The sequence below is a fragment of the Anomalospiza imberbis genome, chromosome 6 (genome assembly GCF_031753505.1).
Source record: "Anomalospiza imberbis isolate Cuckoo-Finch-1a 21T00152 chromosome 6, ASM3175350v1, whole genome shotgun sequence".
NCBI classification, from domain to species: domain Eukaryota; kingdom Metazoa; phylum Chordata; class Aves; order Passeriformes; family Viduidae; genus Anomalospiza; species Anomalospiza imberbis.
The window spans coordinates 48,163,800-48,182,734 of NC_089686.1; the positions used below are offsets into that span (position 1 = coordinate 48,163,800).

The 18,935-nt window shown below is 41.1% G+C and overlaps 1 protein-coding gene and 1 long non-coding RNA gene across 3 annotated transcripts in view; one reads left to right on the forward strand and one right to left on the reverse strand.

Annotated features, from left to right (window-relative positions):
• Positions 1 to 18,935, reverse strand: part of OSBPL5 (oxysterol binding protein like 5) — a 173,884-nt gene that overhangs the window by 140,280 nt on the left and 14,669 nt on the right. The window lies entirely within an intron of this gene.
• Positions 1,299 to 16,614, forward strand: LOC137476020 (uncharacterized). 2 transcript variants are annotated; one of them, XR_011000197.1, is made up of 4 exons: positions 1,299 to 2,533; positions 5,249 to 5,347; positions 6,124 to 6,321; positions 16,310 to 16,614. It is a non-coding gene; the product is annotated as an uncharacterized lncRNA (long non-coding RNA). The 2 variants fall into 2 exon arrangements; XR_011000196.1 differs by lacking the exon at positions 16,310 to 16,614 and having other exon boundaries at positions 6,124 to 9,868.

Below are 18,935 nucleotides of genomic sequence, written 5' to 3' on the forward strand. Positions count from 1 at the left end.
CAGAGAAATTTTTTGTGATCTTATGTATCTTATATTAAACAAGACTTCTAGGGCAGACCTTACTTTCCCTACCCTGCACCCTTACTTCTGTTGCAAGGGGACTTGTTCAGGAATCCCAAACTAAGGTCTGTGTTGGGAAGTAAAACTGTTCCATATACATGGGTCTTGCTACAGCTGGAGTTAAATGATGTTTAGTTGCGACTACCCAAGTTCCTAATTTCTTACTGTTCAGCTGAAGCTGGTTCACATCAAGCACCATGGACCTATTTTATTTTCCTCCAATTGTCTAAGCTGCCAAATTAACCTGAATGCTGCCATTATGGCTTTGGTGTGAAAAATAGATCAATGAGTTTGGCTGCCATTGATTTGCTCCAAGAGGCCTGGCCAGTAACTAATGGCAAGTATCATCTCAGAGAACAGCCCAACATGCTGAGCTGATCTGGTGAGCAAAGTTCCTTCTGCAGCAGTCTGGAAATCAGCCGAGATATCCAGGATCTGACAAATTGTCCAGTGAAATCTGGGCTAGATTTCAAAACCCTTGATAAGACATGACACAAAACCAATTTGTTATTCAAAAACATTCCAATAGCCCTTGTTGTTGGTCAGGTTTCAAGCTAATTACAGAGCAAGCTAGCTGTTACAAAGTCTCAAAGGACAAAACAGAAGCATTCATGTATATGTAAACACATCCATAAGTAGAATCATAGCATAGTTTGGGTTGGGATGGATCTTTAAAGATCAGCCAGTCCAACCTCCCTGCAATGAACTGGGACATCCTCAGCTACGTCAGGTTGATCAGAGTCCCATCCAATCTGACCACATAAATATGTGTGTAAATGAAGTTCTAGCATAGCTGCCATGTGAGTCCATCCCCTGGGCAACAGTCCTCTCTAAACTGCTGCAGCATGTGTCACTCTTCCATGGAGCTTCTTCACTATGGAGAGGCTGCTCCAGTGTGGGCTCCTCTCTCTGTGAGCCTCCCACAGCATCACAGCTTCCTCTCAGGCATCCACCTGCTCTAGTGTACAGTGGGATCTCTGCATCCCTGTGGATCTCCATGGCCTGCAGGAGCACAGCTGCCTCACCATGGGCTGCACCACAGACTGCAGGGGAATCTCAGCTCCAGCACCTGAACACCTCCTTGCCCTCCTTCTGCACTGACCTTGGTGCATGTGGGGCTGTTCATCTCCCATGTTTTCATTCCACCCTTCTCTGAGTACAATTACAACTGTGCAATCACTTTTTTTTTCTAAAAAATGTGATTTTTTGCTGAAATATTCTATCACAGAGGTGTTAGCACCACTTCTAGTTGGCCCAGCCTTGGCCAGCGACACTTCCATCTGTGGATTGCCAGGGGCTGCCTCTTCTGGACAGGGAGGAAGCTGCCAGCAGCTTCTCCCAGAAGCCACCTCTGTATCTCCCGTGTACCAAAAGCTTGGCCATGCAAACCCAATCCAGCACATGTGTTTCTATAAAAGATTCTCCTATCAGACTCATAAATATAGATATACAGATCTTCATATGGGCCAGTACCAATCTCTCCACACATACTTACTTATGTATTGACTAATCAATATTCTGTCCATAGACAGATCTGAATCTAGACAGACAGAAGTCACAGCTTAATTCCTATTTGTTTACTACTTCATTCTCTCCAGAGAGGGGCATTTTGAATTACAGATGATTGAATCTAGTTCCTGACACTAGATGTATACCATTGATCTGGAGGTCAGGCCAGAGAGTCACAAATCAGCTCTATTAGTAGTTTTGTAATAACATTGTATCATATTCCCTAGCTGGCAGCTGCTTCCCAGGATGTGTTTGTTCTCATTCTTGACCCTTTTTATTTTGCCTGACTCTTGACTCACTCTTGTAGCCAGCTCATCTCTAATAAATTATGGAACTTCTCACAGCTTCTTTCCTGCTCTTCTTTCCAAAATTCATCTTCTGGGCTCCATTTGTGACAAAAGCAAAAAAGTCTCTTTGGCTGTTACAATTAGTTTTAAGGACTCTTTGTTATTGCTGATGCCTCCGGTGAACTCCCACAGGGGCTTGAAGGAAATAAGGAAGAAAAAGTACAATAATATTTTTTGCTGCTTCTGAAGGGCATCTGACTTGTCTGAACAGAGGGATACCAGTACTTTTGTCATCCTTTTGCTTCAAACAGGGAGACCTGTCCACTGTTACAGTCACAAGTTACAATTATAGAAATAAAACACAAAATACTGGAGCCTGGATGGAAAATGTTTCCTGAGAACAGATCTAACACTATCAGAGACCATGCTCTGACTTACAGCCCAAAAGGACGGCACATAAAGGTTTGTTACAGAGCAAATTTTCTGTCCCTTTTATGTCACAAAGGACCTGGTTTCATCCCAGAGTCACTTTGATCTGTGCTGTTGCAGTCCAAACACAAAGGCACTCTTACAGAGGATGGCTTGATTTAACTTCTACTGGAGTCCTGAAATAGTGGGATAATACCTTGGGAACTATGACGTCCACATGGGTGACTTGATGGTGGCCCCAGAGAACTGTAGGTAGTTGCTCCATAATTTTGCAAATTAATTTGTGTCCTAGCTGTTTTGAGCCCTGATGAACTTTATTGTTCCCCTGTCAATGACTATGTCTCCTGATCCCTTCACAGAGTGAAACCAGGCTTGCTGTGGTGTGTGACTTTCTCATGCTGTCACTACGTTAGCAAGCAGGAGCACATCTGTAAGGCAAAGAAATTGGTAGTGAGGATGCAACATGCACACTATTTGCATTTCAGAGAACTGGCTTTGGAGTAGCTTTAGTCTGGTTCCATCAAGTCAGCATCCATCAACAACTGCAGCAAATTAGGCATGCTCCTAGAGTGCATCTTCCCATGCTGATTCACTGAAAGGGATTCCAGGTGCATGTACTCTGAGGCTGCTCTGGCAATGAATCAAAGAGCAGTAAATAAAAACGATATGGATATTTGCCTCAAAACCACATTGCTGATCTGTCTGAAAAAGAAAGAGAGCGACATCTGAGAAACAAAGAGGCTGCTGACTGAAAAAAACAGAGGAGATACTGATGGCAAAAAAATACCCTGAATGCAAAGACACAGATTTTAGGACAACATGTCATCTTATCTACTGACTGGTAATAGCACCTTAGGGTTGTACAAGCCTTGGAACGTGTTGCTCAGCCCTTCTGTGTTATGCTCCCTCAATTATACCTGGCTGTGAAGGTCAGGATATTTGTCCCTGTTCACACCCAGGGGAAAACAGCTGTGTGGAGCAGCTAACCCATGTGGGACATTGCTGGAAGCAGATCCCACAGCTGAAACACCATAGCCCCACATTCCACCAGGCCTCCACTGGGTACAAGCCTTGCCATGAGGCCAAAGGCTGCTTTTTTCAATCACATATTGTCACATGGTTGTTTTGTGCCACTGTTTTGAAGATGAACTATGTTAAGTATAGCAGCCTGTCACTTTGAACTCTAATAAAGAGTATCTGTAAAGATACAGGCATTAAAAGTAAGACCAACTTGTAAGAAGAGATGTCCTTTAAAAGGCAATCAGTGAAAAGCATACTATAGGTTTGAACAACTAATGCTACCTGTGGTTACATTGACCAAGAAATTGCAAAAAAATACACAAATGTATGAAATGTGTTAGTTTAAAGTGTTATTATTTATATTTGTACAATTAAAGGAGTAATGTTCATCAAGTATATAGGAATGAAATCAGAGTTAAGACCATCAATGATCTCTTGCTACCCAGAACAGGAGACTCTCTGACATGAAATTAATCCTTGTCCTGCTTTCCAATGGCTAGAACGAAGAGAGAAGAATAATGGGTAGAATAAAATATTCTCTTTAGCTGATCTCAGAGTGAAACAAATAATTACATTTGAATATGGTGAGCTAATTTGATAGTGCTTTTCAAAAGTACCTCAAGTAACCCTTGGGAAAAGAGGTTTTTTAAGCAGAACAAAATCCAAATGAACCATCATGGCTGTGGAGTCATATTAAAACCTTCAAATGTATCCTATTTTCATCAGAGCTGTGCCAAGCATCTCAGCCAGCTTGTGCTTCTGCAGAAAAACTTCATGTTCCTCACAGCTCTGTCAAACTGTCCAGTGAAAGCAGATGAAACTCGGCAGAGTTCTGGATGCAGTCAGAAAGCTCACAGGATGCCTGTATCGGCAGTGACAGTGATGCAAGGCTCTGCTGGTTAAAGCCAGAGGGAAGTCCAGCATATAGATTGGTTTTGAAAAATTCCACTTGCCACTGACAGGAAATTCTTTTTATCAGGCAGCAAAACCATAATGGAGTAGATCTGCAAAGGAGCAATATCATTTGGTGTCAGCTGGGGGTCTGGACATCATCATATATTCCTTTTCTTTCCCCAGGAAGATTGCTCTGGGTCACTGGATTATGTTGAATAGGCAGGTAATTTTTAGGGATGTTTGAGCAAAATTGTTCCCTCTTCTCTGAAATACATGTCTTGGAAAGCTGCTTATACATGTACACACAGTTTCTCCCTGAACAGATGTTACTTTTCACAAAATTACAAGGCTGTCATCTGTGGTGAATACTAAGTAGTTTCAAGAAGTCTGTTCTCTGAGCTGGTACAGAACATAGAACCCAAAGGAAGGAAAGGAGTATCTGGTGAGGAAAATAACATCTCCAGATCAGGTCCTGGTTCTGGCCTCAGATACTGAATTTCTCTTTGCAAACCTTTTATGCCTTCAGTTCTTCATGTGCAGAATGAAATATTTCTCACAGACTTTGGTTATATACATTTTATACTCTTGATGTCTTACCTACCATGTCTAGAACTGAAGTTACTCCTATTCTGATATAAATAACAATATTTTATTTCAGTTCAGTATTGCCTTCAGCACTTGTACAGAAAAAGTCACTGCCTCCTTCTCTATTGCTTTCCTGTGAGTTTATTAGATTTTCCCTTTAAAAGTCACAAGAAGTTTCTAAAAGCACCAGTTTTCAGAATGGAAGAAATTTTCAAATCTAAAAAGACCTCCAAAGAAGAAAAGTTATTTTTATAGAAGAAACAAATCAGTCAGAGATGGTATTCTATGTTTAGGCTTTTGCTGGTGCAGAAGTAAAACCAAGTAAGAAATATCTTCATAGGTATTTTTTATAAGGGCAGTAAGATATACCTTAAATAATATAACCCAAAAAGTATAAGGCAAATAATTTCTCTCTTTCCCTCTCCTCTCTCTTTTTTTTATTTTTTTTTTTTTTTTTTTAGCAGAAAGAATAGCTTGCTTGGTAGAGGGAAGCTGGGGATGGAAAGGTAGGAAAGGACTACCTGTGGGAAGTGGCAGACTCTCAATTCTTACTCAAAGCACAGGTAAATGTCATCAGTTCCAGAAAACACAAAGGATTCAATGTCCGGCAGTTGCTTGGCATATTCTCACCTCCCTTGTAAAAGCAAATTCTTATCTGTTAGAATGGGAAAGGATCTTCCTAAACACAAAGTGAATATTAATATATACCTGTGAGCTTGTCTGTGCAGTTTTTTTTCCCTGGTTATACTGGTCTAATGAGATGATTCATGTTAGACCAGGCTGGACACTCTGATTTTAGGTGAAGACGATCTTGTCAGAATAGCTTAAAGCATATGCAGCAATATACAGTAAAAAAGACAGGCCTTGATTTTTAGACACAAAGTGTCCTCCTGGGAACTACTGCTGGTTCAATTAAAGAGGTTCAAAGTCTCTCTCTTTCCCTTTCTATTGTAGCTATCCCATGTTGATCAGCCGAGTTTGAGGAGAGACTGAACTGATCTCTGCTGCATGACATTCCCTTCACTCGAAAAGATGCCAACTCAGCTGACACGTATGGTGACTGTAATGAGTAAACATTAACTATTTCGTGTCTTAACAAAGCACACAAGGAAATCAAAGGACCAGAGGGCCTGCAGAAACACTTCCCAGAATACAGAGCGAGCTTGGCTGCTGCTATGCATAAAATGAATGTATTTAAGCCTACCTACAGTTAAACTGCAAGGAAGTCAGAGGAAGGGCACCAAATGAAGTAATTTTTATTAAAAGATTAAGGTTGGGCTCAGCTTTGAAATGCTAGAGAAATAATACTCTCGTTAACAGGTTTTTCTCTTGTCCCCAGAGAGACATCCTTCTTAGGATCTGGAAACAGGATGCTTCCAGAGCCATAGCACTGAGCTGATGGATGGGCAAGGGCTTGTTGGGATGTTTTTAATGAGCTATAATGGCTTTCTTCAGGGACTTTGAGACATCAAGATGCTGAGAACAATTTGTCTCAAAGTATGACAAGGGAAAAGAATGCTAAAGGATACAGAGACAGGTAATCTGCTGAATTCATTGCACTGCACAGAAATTATGCCTTGACAAACTCACTCTCTGTTGATGAAAAAGAGGTTTTAAAATGACAGAAGTACGTAGTATTGACTGCTGTGGATGAACTGTAATCTGTGGTTTTGGAGGAATTCTGGGAGAAGCCTTCTCTGAGAGGTTCAGAAGATAATTACTGCCTCCTTTTTGAGCATACAGTGATGTAAGAAGCCAAGCTGGAAATAACCTCTGCAAAAGGGGATACATATTAAACATGTATCCTCAGCTAGGTCTGAATATAGCCATCTTCCATCTCCAGCTTTCCAGAGCCACCACTCAACATGATCTCCAATGCAGAGAGGGTACTTGGCACACATAAATCCTCAAAAAATTGAGGAAATCCAGCCCATTGTGCTGTAAACATTTCCCATACAACTGTCAGGGAAGTACACATGCTCAGCAACAACCCAAACTGACTCTGGTCACAGCATCTCATGCTTAATTGCTCCCATCAAGGTGGGGCTGATCATTGTTCTTAGAGTTAAAATGTAAGAATCTAGCTCCCATGACACATGCCAGACCAGTAGCAAATCAACACATTTCCTTACAGCATCTGTGAAAATCTAGAAACTCATCATGGAAAAGGCCTATTTAGTCAGCTTAGTGTGTCTTGGTCCCAGATTGTTCTTAGTCCTTGTTATACATTCCTCAGCATCCCCAGAAAGCATGCCTACAGCTACCCATTTGCAGCATGAGGCTGCAACAGCTCAGGGCTCCAGGTATGAGCTGGGGCACAGAAAACATGGAAAGAGAAGCTTTATTGATGACCACAACCAAATTAAGCTGAACAGATGCACTGTTTTGGGATTAGTTGTTTTAAACATTTCTTTTAAATTAGATAGGACGAGGTTTGTGCCTTTAAAATAAACTGAAATGAGCAGAATTTATATCAGATAATGACCAGCTTTTCATGTAAGATGCACTGGCAAACCCAGTTATAGTGCAGTGAAGTTCTCCCTCTGGTCAGGTCCTGAAAGACATTTTCTCCAAGAGCATTCAGAATCAAATGTGCATTTAACTTTTCTTTCCATTTCACACTCCATTTCTAGTGATTAATGCTTGTATTCTAGATGGATGAAAGCTGAAACAGATGTTATCCACTCACAATGCCATCCTGATAACCCTGAGCTAAAGGCTGAAATCCTTAGCAGATTAGCAGCTGAAATAAAAAATGGATCAGTAAAGTGGAGAGTACGGCTGAACAAATTCTTATAGGTTTTATTTCTGTGGATAACAATGCACAGAGGCTATGTAATCTCCGTGCTGATCTGCCAGAGGAAAGATTAAATGGCAAAATTCCAGCACTGAAACCTGCAAGTCTCCTCTGCTCTACTCCCTCAGTGTGATAGCAAACTTTTTAGCAGAATGTCACTGTGTACACTCTATTATGTTGTTAAAAATGTGGGGTTTTCAGCTCATTTTCCTCTTATTGAAACAAAGTAAGGTTTTCTTATACATTCCTCTGAGCTTATGGTATTTCTGCCATTGAAAGTATTTGCAGCCACTTTGTGGTTCATCTGGTGCTAAGCAGGTTAGGAAAAATACTTGAATTTTCACTGAAGTGAAACTGTGAGTGGCTTTTATCAAACAAAAAGAAACACTTCTCAGTGACTTTGGAACATTTTTTTCATATTTCTTGATTCAAACCTTAGAAGTATGTTGGAGAAATTAACCTGACATAGCTTTGTCAGGGAAGAATATATTCTCCCTCCTTTGTTCTTTTACCTCAGTGAGCTACAATATGTCACAGAGCTGTGATGTATTAATCTATAGACAAGACAAACCAATTCAGCTGAGAACATGCTATTGGAAACTAGGGGAAAGGAGAAGATCTGCAATATCAGTACTCTGAAGAGCAGAGAACTGTCTAGAAATCTACCAGCTATAGAGCTCAACATCACCTAACCCACCCTTTTTTTTTTTACTTTTTTTTTCCCTTTTTTTAAGGCCCTCCAATTACTTTTTTTAATCCCAGGAATGGGAACATGGATGCAATAATCCAGTCCATTACCCTGGACTGGATAATGGACTTACTTCAGACAGTAGCAGATGTTTCTGGGGAAGGAACCAACAACCAGCAGTAGACTGGTGTATGATAATCTTACCCCCCACATCAGATCAGATCACAACCTAGTCTTCAGTAGTTAAGAGACTGTCCAAAAGCAGAGCATTCAATATCCTTTTGAGAGGGTTTTCTACTCTGACCACATCAATGATGAATTTCTTTCCAATACCCATCTTGGAGGCAAGTAGCCTTCATAAATCTGCTTTATGTATCAGATCAAGTCTCTTAAAATGCTTAACACTGGAGAAAAGACTTAAAACAGTAACTCAAACTACCTTTTCCAAATGGAGAGGAGACACAGCTTGCTGTGTGTAACTTGTTCTTTGTGGAATTCACAGTACAAGCTGCTTGAGGCCTCTTACATCATTGCCAAATCTGTGATACTTCCATGTCTACCGATAATGCATAATAAATCATAGCAAAGCAATTGAAAATCCCAGCTCTTCCTCCTGTTCTTAAGAAAAGGCCTAAAGACCTAGACAATAATATGATCTTAAATGATATTATTCTAAATTGTGGTATTTATAATGTAATGTTGACACAACAGATATAGAGCAAAGAGCAAGAAGATGAACACAATCCTTTAAAGGTATATTATAAAAAAACACCTCCAAACTCCCACCATCACTCCCAAGAATGGTTTAGTTTTGTTACAGAATGTAGGATGACTTAGATGAGAAATAACACAGCATTCCAAGTTTCAGGGTGTTTATTCTGTGATGCAAAATTCTCCAGATCTTCAGTCCACAGCAAGCACAGGAATGTGGGACTCCAAATTGCTTCCAACCTCCAGACTCCACCTCCTGGGGCTGCAGTCAAGATCCCAGTTAAAACTCTTACTAAACCTGCACCTTTCCTGGCTCTTCAGTGACACCTTCTGGGACAAAATTAGACCAAACCAATCTTAGTTGCTCTGCAGCTCTTTTTACCTGTAAGTAGGAGTCAAGTGAGACTTTTGGAAGCTAGTTGTTGAGAAATGGTGAACCCACAAAAAACTCTATGCAAATACAGCTGCCTGGTCCTGAAAAGCACATCTCTTTAAAAACTGGGCAGAAGATGAGTCCCAGATGGCCACAAATCTGTAAGCTTTCACTTCCCCCAGCACATATTTTGATTTCCTGAAATTGCTAACTGAGGAGAAAAAAAAAATTACACTTGAACAGCTGGATCCTCCCTATAAGAGCAGTAAGGATGAAGGTGGAAGTTTATATTAAAATATCTTACTTTTAGTGACAGTGATGTTATCTTTTCTTGAGGGCAGGTGTTAGATGCATCTGTGGTGGGACTCCAGGGCACAACTCTTGTGTTTCACTCTGGCAGCACAATAAAGGGCTGGCCTGCAATTCCCACTCCCATGCAACCCCAGTCATAAAGGACAGAGGCACATATGGAGGTTCCCTCAGCAGCAGGGGGAAAGTCACCTTTTTATCCACTCTCAGGGGAACATGCTGGAAAGACAGAGAAATATTCCCGGTGCCCTGGGAATATTTCTCTGAAGAGAAGTAGGCTGTGCTAGGTAGGGTATTAGCTCGATGAGTAGGCTGAATATTAGCTGAGAAAATAAGCACATTTAGAAAAGATGTCTGATCTTGAGCACTCACACATGTACAACCCCAGAATTCAGTGTTACTGTGCAAATTTACTGCCACTCAGACAAGTAGAAACATCTTATTTTCCTCTGTGCATAGTCTATTGCAAATAAATGTATCTTTGATCACACTGTGCTCCACTGATGATCCATGTGGTACTTTTTGGTATTTTCTGTCTGCTCCAACCTATTTATTAATCTTTAGCTTTTTACTATCCAATCAGACATCTTGGACAATAGTTCTTCATGTGTTTTGCAGCTACTGTTTCACAAAGAGAACACACAGTGAGTGAAAAAAATATTTAAAGTCTGACATGGTCTTCAGGTTCAACACAAAACATCCTTTTGTCTGACCTGAACTAAAAAGGAAGCCAGGAGAGCATCCTCTCCTCCCAGGGCAGCTGGCAGTACTGCAGGGATGGCATGGATGCTGTGCCCTGTGCCCAAAGGCAGAGGGTCAGCAATTACATTAGTGTGACCTGCTCCAGTGTGTAAGTTAAGCTGCTCTGTGTAACTCTTCCCGGACACTGACTGCTTTCATCAGTGCACATTTTCCTGAAGTGGAAGGGTTTCTTTGTACAGGAGGTGGTTTCCTTGTACAGGAGGTGCATCTAACATGACACGTTGGCGCACAGAGAATTTACCTGTAAATGGGGAGTGCTGAGAGCCACAGGTAAAGTTGGCTGTGTGCAAGGTAGACAATGTGATTTGTAACAAAAGCAGAAAGAAGTCACATATCCTATGGACTTCTGCATTAATGATCCATGGCCTTCTGCTGGAGGTATTCTAATGTAACCCATGAATCATGTATAGCTCAAAAAGAAAAGAGGACTAAAGAATTGCTGTGCTATTGGATCCCTCCATTTCTTCTCTGCATGAGCCAAAGGCTGACCTCTTTGCCTCAGGGTTAAGTGCTCCTGTGTACACTGCCACAAAGCTGAAAATAAAGGAGAGAGTTCTCTCCATTTCTGTGCTCGCCCTGTGGCTCAGGAGGAATCCACATCTCCATGTGCTTCTTTCCTGGCCTGGACATCCAAGTGTCTAATTCCAAAGGGTAGAGTTGTGTATCTGTTTTCACCACTGGATAAGTAAATTGCTACAATCAGTATCAATTAATGCTTGCTCCTAAGCAGATAAGGTCTTGCTAAATTGATGGGACCAATTCTGGGAATTGTCCTCTTGCTGTGGCTCTTGGTTTAGACAGTGGAGAAAACATTGCCTTTAAAACTCCCCTACTTCCCTTTCAAACTAGAGTATTATCCCCCTCTTATAAATTCCCAAATAGATATTATGGCATAAGTCTGGATTTTTTTCTTAGGCAAATCTATATATTGGAGCCCACGGAGAGCTTTTTCTGTATATTAGAGCTTATCTGCGCATCTGAACACAATTTGCTGTCGCCCCTTTTTTCAGGGTTGAAAGACAAATACCACATAAATTGTAAACCTCTGTGATAACAAGAAAGCTCAGCAAGAAGATTTTCTGGCTTTTCTACTTTAAAGAGACAGAATCTTATGATTACTGTTCACTCATGATATTGAGGCAGCCTGACCCAAACTGAGGCCCCAACACACTGCGTTGTTTCTCTAAATATGCAAATGAAAGCAGCTTGTGACAGCACAATGTTTCCAAGGTTAAACATTATGATTTACATTTGACCTCTTTTAAAAATTGCTCTCAGCTGGCCTCAAGAACTCAGCACGTTTTCTTTTTACAGCTCTTTTACTTGCATTTTTTGCCATAGGCTGCATCCTGCTTCATACTTCTGGAAGCACTGATTCACTGGGAGCTATGGGTCAGTGCTCCAGAGAGAGGTCTGGGGAGCACCTTCCCAGCCACCACATTCCAGCTTCAGAGATTTCTTGTCCTGCACTTTGGTATCTCCACCCTCATAACCAGGGTATGCCTTCTTTTTGCATATGGCTCAGAAGGGATCCCCTGTTTGCTGCCTTGCCAGTTGTGCAGGAAGGAAACACTTCAGTCCCCATGTGTAACTGTACTAGAGGGGAGCATCTTCTCCTGTGTACCCTGCACAGGCTGCTCAGGATGCCATGTGCCTCTCTGCCCCACTTGCAGGGATGTGTCAGCCCTGGGAAGGCAAAATGTTGGCCCAGGCAAAGCCAAGCTGAGCTACCTATGCTCACTCAGGCCTCAGTGAAGCACATGCCACTGGTGCCCATAATTTGGCTATCAACATGTGTTCTGGTCTGCTCACATTTTAGGCATGTCCATGTTTTAGGTACTCTTTGCACAAATATTAATGAGTAGCTCTAGGGCATGGCAGCAAAGCACCAGGGTAGAATTATAACCACACTTGACATGACGTATAGAGCAGTGTGCCAGAGGGTCTATTATGGATTTGGGGAAATATTTGTCATTGACTATCACTGCTCATCGGTGATAGTTTTTAATAAACTTTGAAATAAGGAATGTTTTTAATAAACTTTGAAATAAGGAATGGATGAATTGCCCTGACTGCAGCAACCTGGTCACTAAACTTCTCCTTGGGCACAGGTTATCTTTGTTTTCTCCATAGCTGTAGATTGTGAGGGACTGTAAGTTAACCTGCCACATGGAAAGTCTTCCCACCTTATACAACAACACCAAGGTGTTATTTCCTAGCTTGGAGTAACCACAAAGTCAGATAAACCCTCAGCGAAGCACAGTGTCTGGAAATGAAGAGAAAAGTTGTTCCCTGGGCTTTGTTCAGGTGCTCTACTGCAAGTGCCAGCAAGAAGGCCTCTTCCCTCCAATAGCAACGGTGGCGGCAGGGCTGGGATCCCGGGAACAAGAGTGAGGCAGGAACAGGCTGGAAGCACCATCTAATGGTAGATGGTACCAGTTAGCCATGCCTAAACAGATGCCCCCTGGGGGACCAACAGTCTGCCCACACTGGGCTTTGGAAAACGCTGGACCAGTAGAAAGGGGTAAAGTGCTCCAGTACCAGAGTGTGCTGCAAAAGCCCAGAAGCTTTGGCCTTCCCTTGCTACTCCTCAGCTTTGAAGCAGAGAACTAGGCTGCACTCCTAAAGGGGTGAGCGGAGTTCCCCGAGTTCTGGCAGGGAGCTCTGGTACATCCTGCACAGGCCCTGCAACAGCAGAGAGTGTCCCACCATCCCTAAGTTGAAGGAAACTAAAGATTTAAAACTTAATAGTCTCTGTCGACATCAATCTTTCCAGAAGATAGAGCAACAACAAAAAGCTAAATAGAAGTCTTAAAACTTTTAGAACTTTTGTTCTTTAACTTCTGTTCTTAAAGCAAAACAGCTTTAACAGATACTGTAGGCCTAGTGAGACTGCTAAGGAAAGATAGAAAGCATATGGAGATTTGACTTACTGGCATAAATCTGGGGACATTAGCATAGCTGCAGAAAACACCATTATTGAGTCTTTAAAAGTAAAAAAAAAAAAAAAAAAAAAAAAAAAGATTTTTTTTAAATACAGAGATATGGGAAAAAAGAGGAGAAAGGATAGGGCATCTCATAAGAAATAGATACCTGCCTTATTTAATATGTATTTTTAGACTCAATTTTTCCCTTGCATAATTCAGTAGGAAAGTAATCTTCAGCAGCATATATAAGTACATAATTAGCTTTAAGTAGATGCTTCATCCTGATTTAATCACACTGCTGCATTTGTGCCTAAATCAAAATCCTCTTAAGAATCTTAAAACTACATTGGTGTAAAAGACATGTAAGAGGTCAAAATCAGATATTCCAGGGTAGAAGGTAAATTGCTACTGCCAATGAGCTGTTAGAACAAATGGTGTTATCTTTTACCAAGAAATTACACTGTGCTATACTATGACAAAGAGAATTTGTCTTTTCACCCATTTCCTACTCTGTTTCCCATCAGCTAAAAATTACTCTGCAAGAGTCAGAGCCCAAAATACAGTCAAAATTCTTAGGAAAAAAAGGTAAAATGCAGCATACTTCTTGTGTTACATTTAAAGATACTTAATGAATTACACAAATTGCTTCCACAAATAAATGAAGCAGCTAGTAATTGCCAGGCTGACCTGGTATTCTCAGACTGTTACTACTGTAACAGAGTGGATGTTGCATGCCTAAATAATAAATACTGCAATTCAGCAAAGTAGTTGTTTCACTCTCATTTAAGTGAAGCTGAGATAAGACAGCAACCCATTATGGGGTGGATTATGCCTTAACATTGCTCATTTCAGTAGCACACCAAATTCTTTTACATTCTTTTTCAAGTTTCAAGAACTGGAGCGACATCTAAGAAATCCTCATTAAAAAATAAAAGAGGAATACAATCTCACTAGTTTTATCTACTGCACAAAATAGCACACTAATTCATTCCAACATAATGGATATCAGAATTGATAATCAAGCAGTGTTTAAATTGCCCTATAAGACAGATTATAAAAAGATGCACAGCTTGTTTCAGAGCTAGTTTCTAATGGGATACTTACAGAATCAGCAAGCCAGAAAGTTTCTTGGCAGCCCAGTGCTACATATCTTCACCTTGTTTTCCCGGGGCCATTCTTCAGTCAACTTGAGATTTTCAAACACAGAAAATCCTCTTGAAATTTTCTACAGGGGAAAAAAACCCTCAAACCCCAAAACCTTTCCTGTATTCAGGATCTACCTCTTTTTGAAAAGCTAAATAAAAGTCTCCTTACCCTTGACATCATTCAGGGAAGAAGGAAGGAAAGCTAATGTGAGCACCTCAGGCCTATATTATTTTAAAAGCAATGCCAGCTTCCCACAACTGGCTGATGACCCACATTGACCACAGTCTCTTTAAATCCCCTTACATGCACTTTCACATCTCCTGAGTCAAACTGGGTCCTGGGGAGTGCCTCCTTTTTATTCTCTCTCTGTTCTAGACTGAACACCATGGAGCTGCTTGGTGTTAATTGGCCCAGCACAAACACACCTCCCAGAGCAGCAAGCAACTCTTCCCAGAGCAGCCAGCCCCCATTTCCCACTGCTGCCTGCACCTTCCACAGGCACCTGCAGCAGGGGCTAGGACCAAAGTGCAGGATTAGGAGTGTGGAAGAAAAACAGCCCTGGGAGATGAAAAGAAGTGAGGTGATGCTGTAGGTGGAGGGAGCCACCTTGGGTGGGCAGGGAGGATGCACACACCTTTGTGAGTTTGGGTGGTGTGCATGAGTGGGTAATACTGGAAACATAATTGTTAACAATTTACGGAAACAAGATGGTGATTAGTCCATGGCATTTGTCATTAAACCTTGATGAAACTCAGTGTGTGCAACCATTTGGTTAATTGGCTACCATTAATAATGCATGACTAAACCACTCCAGAACACCACTGAAATAGGAATATTTCCCCTAGTTTTGTCCCATCCCTCATTTTAGGGAAGAAAAATTATGATAGGTATGGCATTGCACTGGGACTTCAGGAGTACAGATGGAAAGCCTGCCTCTTCTCAGGAGCTGTAAGCCTTCCCATAGTAAAATCTTTGAAATAATCTCTGAGTACTTAGATATGCAGAGCCTTAGACAGGCTTGTTCTGCCCTGCTACATGAAGTCTGCTTTAGCAATACTTGATCTCCAGCTAGCTGGAAAAAATCTACCTCAGGAGCATCAGTGCTTTGCACTGATTTATTCCACCTCACTTTCTTTCATGGGGCACAGACCTATGGCTCGAGCTAATATGTTACAGTGCCAGTTGAAATAAATGGGGCACATGTGCAAACACTCAGGCCCCTCATTTATCCACCTGCAAAAAATTGGTTTGGCACTTATTGTTCAGCACTGGCACATGTGGAGCTGTTGAAGCTGAAAGTTTTCAATAAATGTTTGGGAAAACTGCCTGCTGCTGGCCTGTTTCCTCATCCCAAAAGAGGGGTTAAAAGAAGCAAAACCTTTTCTGGATCCTGTCTAGTCAAGTACAAAGAGAAACAAAATAAAAATAGAGAAATTAAATAAAAAATAGGACACAAGCCATCGGAGACACTCCAGAAATGCCTAGCACAAAGGCTGGGCAAAGCTTTGCTCTCTGAAGCCTGCAGTGCACCAGAGGATGGATATAAAAGAGGACGTGCTTTGTGTTTAAGATGCTGCCTTCTACCTGCAAACTGTGTGCCTTTCTCATCTTTGCTACACATTTCTTTTGGGCATCAGCTCAGCATGGTCACCATCACAGCTTATGTTAAGCTACCTTCTTTACAGAGATTTTGGCTGCCTCCTGTTTGGAGATTCCCCACCTGACTTCCTGAAGATTTTGGGGGTGAGAAACAAACAAACAAATGGGGCAGGTGCTACTTTTGTACATTAATTCTTCTGGCTTTCCTTCTAGGCACATCTTCTAGAGATGCCTCGTGCAGTGAAACACAGCCATGCATGAGGAACCCACACCTGGAAGCATTCAGTCAGGACCCTGCTGGGAAGGCTTAAAGGGAGGATTTAGGAGATTTGTAAGATTCATGCCAGCCTTAGAACTGAGATAAATGTATCTCCAGAGTACACAGCTCTCTCATTTTTCCTATAACCCTTTTTGCCCTAGAAGAGCCTTTTAGAGAGGGAACATTTCTCCAGCTTGAATGAGATTGGCCGGTACAAATAGAAACTAATGTAACTAAACCCTGGAATTGCAAAAAGAAAAGATAAATGAGACCCCAGTGCTACCAATGGTACAATTCGATGGTTTTCACATGGGACTGTTAACAATAGATGCTTTTCCAGAAAAAATCCTTATGCTTTCAAGACATATGTCTTTTCAATCACCAGCTCTTTTAAGAGGTTCACAATAAATGAGTGCAAAGCAAATTAATGGAGAACGTAACGTCATCACTTAACATTCCTGATTTTGATTCCATTTCATTAACTGGTAAGCACTTGATACTCTCACTGAGAGATTTTTGTCCCTCCTCAGGCATCCAGTTACAAGAATAAAAATAAATTTAAAGATTCTTCCCCTTGAAGCCTACCTCTAAATATATTTCCAGAACTATACCTTTTTTTCAGTCAGGATGATGTAGGAATTATGGTAGTGAGAAGGGGATGTGACATTTCTGCATGCTTGTAACATTTGATTTGCCTGTTTGAAACACCGTCCATAAAACCTGCAATCCTCATCCTCCAGAAAGAGTGGCAGAGAAAGCCAACAGATGAGTCAGAGTGATACTTACTGTGCCCAAATTAGCAGTGGGTGTGTGCACATCAGTGTGGTTCTTTGAGGGTTGGCTTCCTGTTTGTGGAAGCCACTCCAGGACAAAGCTTGAGGGTTTCTGAGTCATGTTGGCCATTTCAGCAGGGTTACACCAGTACTGAGCTGTGTTTTAGCCAGAAGATGGTTGTCTTGCAGTATAACATATACCATCAAGACAGCTTTTCTGCCAGCCCAGCTGGAAAGCAGGACACACAGGAATCATTCTCCATGGCTCTGACTTCTCTGGCACTCAGAGTACCCTCTGCAGAACAATCTTGCTAACTCTACATAGCCCCAGATTTCAGCAAATCATAAGGGGCTTCCCATGCAGAGTAGATTAATAAAAAAGGAAGACTAAAAAACATGTCCCTGGCTAGATAAAGTTACTCAGGTCTACAGGTAACTTACTAATGTCTGATAAGAAAGGATATGCTGGTCAAGAGGATTTGAGGTATATTGTGATAAGACTTTTTTTCCCCCTCTTCCCTGAATTATTTGCAAAATCAACACAATTTTTCGAAGTGTTTTGCTGATTTTCAATTGGCTTTTTTTTTTTTTTTGCTGAACGAGATTCATTCACTTATGGTCCTGACAAAATAACTACAGGAAATTGCTTCTTTCTGCTGCTCTCCACAGCAAGTGTTTATATGCACAGAAATTAGCACATTTTTCAGAAAGGGAAATAATCCAAGAAATTAGGGAAGTACAATATGTCTTAAAAGACTAAATCTGCTCCAGTATTTTCAAAACAATATGCAAGACCTGAGGTGTGTGGCTCCTACTAGCACTAGGGAGAGTCACAACATTGCAGTAAAGGTCTTTGAGATGAACATGTCTGAGACCTGATTTCACTAAGCCTTAAACCAGGACTGGCCTGCAAGAGCTTACAGCTTCCTGGGAGTACAGAGGAGAAAGCAAACAAACAAAACCAGTGAAGAGAAAAACTTCTGAATAGCAAAGGCAATGTTTAAGGAAAAGTTAAGCAGAAGTGACAGTATTATTTGCATTCATCGCCTAGAAAATTGGCAGTGATCAAGGTGAGGGCTTTTAAAGAATGGCTAATCTGAGTTGTTTTAAATTAAATTCACCTCTGTTATGCGCTGCAACTTTATCTACACACATTTTGACAGAGACAGACTAAGTTGAACCCTTTTTATAAGCACCTAAGCATATGTGGTAAAGAATAAACACTTGGAGTAAAGTGCAGGTATCTATAGTCATACAGTCAGTAGTGTAAAAACCCCAGTTAAAGCACAGCAGCCCAAACCTCCACAGAACAGTTAATCTTGTTTTAAAAAGGGCATTACTGGTGGCTACAATGATTTGCCCTCTGGAAATGCTCACTCTCACTGACTATTAGAAGACTCCTACCAATCAGAAGTCAGACTAAAGTTAGATAAAACAGTCTCTCAGATAGTCTGACAAGGTAAAATAACTTCTGTAGAGTTAAAAATTTGCCTGGAAGGCTTTTCTCACAAGGCATTTTAGAATTATTTTCATTAAAATGAAGATAATTTTGTGACTGACTTCAATGGGAGTACATTACCATTAATGCCAAACATTTTGAGAATCTTGTGGTTTTTATATTCAAGTGTAAAATCACTGATCCTTAAGGGAGTGCTATCAGAAAGAGAGCTGAACTTCTTCCAATGATTTAATTTGGTCTGCAACAAATCTCACTAAAAGAGACGGTTATATCCTGGATATTAAGGCTTTCATGCAGAGGTTCACCAGATTTCACATCTCTACAAGAAGACCTTCTATTACTGAAGGG